Raw genomic sequence first — 6,789 nt, 5'->3', positions numbered from 1 at the left:
TCACCCTAATTCTCCTCGAATTATCCCGAACTACCAAGGTACTCAGGTGATTTTGTCCGATCTCGATCCATTCCACGATCGGGTCGTGACAATTTGGTAATCAGAGCCCCAAAATTTCCTCAAAATTTTGCTTTCGCTGTGTGTTCCTCAACTCTCTCACCAGATCCGTAACATCCACTGCCCTATGTGTGCTTTGCTTCGGTGAATCGCACAAAATCCCTATGCTAGGTTGGATCTGCTTGGAGTGGAGCAACAACGCCATCCAAACCCTCAGTGCATAGCCAGGAAAACAATCACCACCCTTCCTGCCTACCAGGTGTTCGACAAAATGTCGAGCCAGCAAGAGATGTTCAATGGTGGTGTTCTCCGCGTCATTGTGCACCATGTGTACTACCCGGTCAATGCGGAGACATTGCAACAGGTGTTTACAGCGTATGGCGTGGTGAAGATCTCCGTGTTCCAGAAAATCCACCATGTGGAGGCGGTGGTTCAAGTTCGATCAAGAAGGGGGGCAGCACGGGCTCTCGCCTTGCATGGCCGGTGCATCTACGAGCGTGCCTGCCTCCTCGACATCCAGGACGTGTCGCTGGAGTACAACCTACACTTGTGCTCGCTGCTCGAGCAGAAGCAGACCGCAATAGTGGCCAAGTACACGACGACATTCTGGGAATACGTACAGCACATACTGGATATCAACCCAAACCTGAGCATCAAGAGCTTCATCCACCAGTACATCGAGGGCTTGCGGGAAGATATCCAAGATGCTATGCGGTCGCGATCTCCATCAAGCATCACTGGTGCTTCCTCCCTTGCCCGGATAAGAGAGGATGAAATCGCCGAGGAGGAAGCGATGGCTACGAAGAAACTTGATGATGACCATTGAGTTCACGTCCTCATGCCTACAGTGATAGTCACGGACGTCTTCCCTGAGCTCGCGGCCCCAGGGGAGTGCGGTGCAGACCATGGCGTCATTGCCACTGACAATAGTAGCCTTGCTGCACCGATGCCTATCACATTTTCGATGGAGTGTCCGAGTCATGAAGCCAGCTTTGACATGTTCGCCAAACCTACATGCTCTGTTGTGTGCGATGTGACCATCGTCATTGACATCGCCAGTGTGAGGGTACCAACGCCTGCTACCTGCTCGACGGATGTTATGGCCCATGGCGAGGCCAACAGTTCCATGGCGAGGCCCCTGGTCGTGGCGAGTATGACCCCATTCCCCCCAACTCCTCCAGAGGTCACGCCAATGCCATCGCGACGACCATGTTCCATCCTCGAGCTGGACATCATGGTGCTGACAAGGTGTTCGACCCTATGCTTGATTGACAACATTGGCATGCAGACAGCCGCCTTCCAACTGGATGTGACTCCGAACAATAAGAAACAAGAGCATATGCTCAGGCCATCGCCATGGCCTTCATTCATCCCCGAGCACCCAAGTTCAGCTGGCAGTGGCATCACTGAGCCACCACTGACTGCCGCCAGCCTCAGCCTACGGCATGGTAGAATATTCTGTGAATCGACTACATGTCTTGCTCTGATTTTATCTTGGGTCCTCTCTATGTTGGATGTGAATATCTCCTCTGATAGTCTGGATCTGGTTGAAGAAAGAGTCAACAACATTATTGATCATCATGCATTGGAGTCACAGTTACTAGACTTCCTGTGTGAATGTTTGATAGCTTCTGGTTCAAACACAGTATCAGGTTCCACACAAATTGTACCAACAGCACGTGAGGCTATTTGGTATCCAGCTCATGCAGTTGACACTATGTCCCTTGGTGCACACCAATTTTCATCTCCTTTAACTAGCCCATGGAGACAAGGTCACTCAAAATTGGATGTTACGTTCTGGATGCTTACATGGTGGTCACATACTCATTATGTGCAGCCACCCAGTACTATTTTTGAAGCTCACAATCATTTTCTTGTTACCAGCTTGTCTCAATGGAGCTCTGTGATAGGAGATTCAAATTCCATCTTTGCAATTCAAGATGTGGAACAGGGGGTGCTTCCTATGGTAACAAGTTCAGCTACCAGACTATGGGACCCAGGAATCTTTGATGTTCAGTGCCTCAGCGCTATTAAGTTTCTTTCAACCACATGGGTGCCATGCTTATTTGTTCCTGCTATGAAAGATTATCTTAGTCATGACTTGAGCTTTCAGCTGCAACACAGCAGGATCCTAGAATTCGACACTTTATTCTTCTACCTTGCTGCTTCTTGGGAAAACCGGATGTCTCTGCTGGTACAGTGGTGCACCTGGGCAATAGAAACTTTGTTGTGACTGAATTTGAATATATACATGAGCAGGACAAGGGAAATTCCATTTTGATTCAAGTGACTGCAGTGATCGGCACATTTGGTTCTCTAACTTGCACGTACCAGAGGACATAGTTTTCTGGAAGGCAATGGGACCCTGGGATTTTGCAGTTTATCTTTGGAACTTGGGTATCATCTAGTGGCAACGTCTTGCATACACACATTCTCCACTTATCTGCAATTTATTGTTGGCTGGACCGTGATATGCAACCTGGTTATTTGGGACACATGGTTGTGATACTACCATCGGCTCTATTTTGGTTTCCAAAGTGGCCTCTCTCTAAAATGCAGCGAGGTGAGAACTACATGATGCTTCCTCCAGAAAATATTGCTCGAGCCATGTTCGAATTAAACCTTGGGATGATAACACTTGAGTTCTCTCGAGATCGTTCAGCTAGCCACTTGCCCCTTCAGTTCCTTGCATTTCTTCGCACCAGCAGAATTGAGATATATTCTTCTGGGACCCAATGCTCACTTTTTCCGTGGTGGTTTTCATCTGATCGACGAGCAATTCATGAGCGGACACCACATATCATAATATATATGCATGTGCAGATGTTCTTAGGAGGCATCAGTTTTGAGATGAATCATCGACCTCAAGGCACCATAGAAACTGCAGCCATGCTGTGGCACCATTCTACCAGCCAACTGCTTGTTTGTATCATTCGCATTGGGGAGCCCGTGAAGGGAGAGAACAAAACTTGCACTCGCCTGCTTGCTGTCAAGGAAGGGACCCCAAGTTGGTTTAGATTTATCTTGTGTGTGAACAACATGCCCCACTTTTCAACTCCAGCTCCATTTGAAACTGAATTAGTGTCATCTTCCAATGAGCTGATCAGGTGCACGCACATGCTACTGCCATATGACCCAGGAGGACTAGCTCTTCACTTCGATGAGATTGGAGGTACCCGGAATTCAAGCTTGATCATCATCGGCTTGGGGGCAAGCCGATTTTCAAGGGAGGAAGAGTGTAACACCCCCTGTATGGGCTGTCACGGTGTGGTTTGTACCTGTGTGTGGGCCACAAGATGGGCCAAGGGATATCCGTGTGTGGGCCTAGTGAGAGGAGTATACGTATCACGTTGCAGATGAATGAACTCTAAAGATTTCTCACCTCCCGTTTTCTTGTTCCTCATCCCCTTCTCTGATTCGTCACCCTAATTCTCCTCGAATTATCCCGAACTACCAAGGTACTCAGGTGATTTTGTCCGATCTCGATCCATTCCACGATTGGGTCGTGACAATTTGGTAATCAGAGCCCCAAAATTTCCTCAAAATTTTGCTTTCGCTGTGTGTTCCTCAACTCTCTCACCAGATCCGTAACATCCACTGCCCTAGGTGTGCTTTGCTTCGGTGAATCGCACAAAATCTCTATGCTAGGTTGGATCTGCTTGGAGTGGAGCAACAACGCCATCCAAACCCTCAGTGCATAGCCAGGAAAACAATCACCACCCTTCCTGCCTACCAGGTGTTCGACAAAATGTCGAGCCAGCAAGAGATGTTCAATGGTGGTGTTCTCCGCATCATTGTGCACCATGTGTACTACCCGGTCAATGAGGAGACATTGCAACAGGTGTTTACAGCGTATGGCGTGGTGAAGATCTCCGTGTTCCAGAAAATCCACCATGTGGAGGCGGTGGTTCAAGTTCGATCAAGAAGGGGGGCAGCGCGGGCTCTCGCCTTGCATGGCCGGTGCATCTACGAGCGTGCCTGCCTCCTCGACATCCAGGACGTGTCGCTGGAGTACAACCTACACTTGTGCTTGCTGCTCGAGCAGAAGCAGACCGCAATAGTGGCCAAGTACATGGCGACATTCTGGGAATGCGTACAACACATACTGGATATCAACCCAAACCTGAGCATCAAGAGCTTCATCCACCAGTACATCGAGGGCTTGCGGGAAGAATCCAAGATGCTATGCGGTCGCGATCTCCATCAAGCATCACTAGTGCTTCCTCCCTTGCCCGGATAAGAGAGGATGAAATCACCGAGGAGGAAGCGATGGCTACGAAGAAACTTGATGATGACCATGGAGTTCACGTCCTCATGCCTACAGTGATAGTCACGGACGTCTTCCCCGAGCTCGCGGCCCCAGGAGAGTGCGGTGCAGACCATGGCGTCATTGCCACTGACAACAGTAGCCTTGCTGCACCGATGCCTATCACATTTTCGATGGAGTGTCCGAGTCATGAAGCCAGCTTTGACATCTTCGCCGAACCTACATGCTCTGTTGTGTGCGATGTGACCATCGTCATTGACATCGCCAGTGTGAGGGTACCAACGCCTGCTACCTGCTCGACGGATGTTATGGCCCATGGCGAGGCCAACAGTTCCATGGCAAGGCCCCTGGTCGTGGCGAGTATGACCGCATTCCCACAACTCCTCCAGAGGTCACGCCAATGCCATCGCGACGACCATGTTCCATCCTCGAGCTGGACATCATGGTGCTGACAAGGTGTTCGACCCTATGCTTGATTGACAACATTGGTGTGCAGACAGCCGCCTTCCAACTGGATGTGACTCCGAACAATAAGAAACAAGAGCATATGCTCAGGCCATCGCCATGGCCTTCATTCATCCCCGAGCACCCAAGTTCAGCTGGCAGTGGCATCACTGAGCCACCACTGACTGCCGCCAGCCTCAGCCTACGGCATGGTAGAATATTCTGTGAGTCGACTACATGTCTTGCTCTGATTTTATCTTGGGTCCTCTCTATGTTGGATGTGAATATCTCCTCTGATAGTCTGAATCTGGTTGAAGAAAGAGTCAACAACATTATTGATCATCATACATTGGAGTCACAGTTACTAGACTTCCTGTGTGAATGTTTGATAGCTTCTGGTTCAAACACAGTATCAGGTTCCACACAAATTGTACCAACAGCACGTGAGGCTATTTGGTATCCAGCTCATGCAGTTGACACTATGTCCCTTGGTGCACACCAATTTTCGTCTCCTTTAACTAGCCCATGGAGACAAGGTCACTCAAAATTGGATGTTACGTTCTGGATGCTTACATGGTGGTCACATACTCATTATGTGCAGCCACCCAATACTATTTTTGAAGCTCACAATCATTTTCTTGTTACCAGCTTGTCTCAATGGAGCTCTGTGATAGGAGATTCAAATTCCATCTTTGCAATTCAAGATGTGGAACAGGGGGTGCTTCCTATGGTAACAAGTTCAGCTACCAGACTATGGGACCCAGGAATCTTTGATGTTCAGTGCCTCAGCGCTATTAAGTTTCTTTCAACCACATGGGTGCCATGCTTATTTGTTCCTGCTATGAAAGATTATCTTAGTCATGACTTGAGCTTTCAGCTGCAACACAGCAGGATCCTAGAATTCGACACTTTATTCTTCTACCTTGCTGCTTCTTGGGAAAACCGGATGTCTGTGCTGGTACAGTGGTGCACCTGGGCAATAGAAACTTTGTTGTGACTGAATTTGAATATATACATGAGCAGGACAAGGGAAATTCCATTTTTATTCAAGTGACTGCACTGATCGGCACATTTGGTTCTCTAACTTGCACGTACCAGAGGACATATTTTTCTGGAAGGCAATGGGACCCTGGGATTTTGCAGTTTATCTTTGGAACTTGGGTATCATCTAGTGGCAACATCTTGCATACACACATTCTCCACTTATCTGCAATTTATTGTTGGCTGGACCGTGATATGCAACCTGGTTATTTGGGACACATGGTTGTGATACTACCATCGGCTCTATTTTGGTTTCCAAAGTGGCCTCTCTCTAAAATGCAGCGAGGTGAGAACTACATGATGCTTCCTCCAGAAAATATTGCTCGAGCCATGTTCGAATTAAACCTTGGGATGATAACACTTGAGTTCTCTCGAGATCGTTCAGCTAGCCACTTGCCCCTTCAGTTCCTTGCATTTCTTGGCACCAGCAGAATTGAGATATATTCTTCTGGGACCCAATGCTCACTTTTTCTGTGGTGGTTTTCATCTGATCGACGAGAAATTCATGAGCGGACACCACATATCATAATATATATGCATGTGCAGATGTTCTTAGGAGGCATCAGTTTTGAGATGAATCATCGACCTCAAGGCACCATAGAAACTGCAGCCATGCTGTGGCACCATTCTACCAGCCAACTGCTTGTTTGTATCATTCGCATTGGGGAGCCCGTGAAGGGAGAGAACAAAACTTGCACTTGCCTGCTTGCTGTCAAGGAAGGGACCCCAAGTTGGTTTAGATTTATCTTGTGTGTGAACAACATGCCCCACTTTTCAACTCCAGCTCCATTTGAAACTGAATTAGTGTCATCTTCCAATGAGCTGATCAGGTGCACACACATGCTACTGCCATATGACCCAGGAGGACTAGCTCTTCACTTCGATGAGATTGGAGGTACCCGGAATTCAAGCTTGATCATCATCGGCTTGGGGGCAAGCCGATTTTCAAGGGAGGAAGAGTGTAACACCCCCTGTATGGG

The 6,789-nt window shown here is 48.3% G+C and overlaps 1 pseudogene; it reads left to right on the top strand.

Moving 5' to 3' along the window:
• Window positions 1-3,805: 3,805 nt before the first annotated feature.
• LOC147966080 (uncharacterized) lies at window positions 3,806-5,765 on the top strand (annotated as a pseudogene).
• Window positions 5,766-6,789: the final 1,024 nt, after the last annotated feature.

The sequence above is a fragment of the Triticum urartu genome, chromosome 6A, assembly GCF_056163025.1.
Source record: "Triticum urartu cultivar PI428250 chromosome 6A, HENAU_Tu73, whole genome shotgun sequence".
NCBI lineage: Eukaryota > Viridiplantae > Streptophyta > Magnoliopsida > Poales > Poaceae > Triticum > Triticum urartu.
This window is presented reverse-complemented; position numbering and strand designations above follow the sequence as displayed.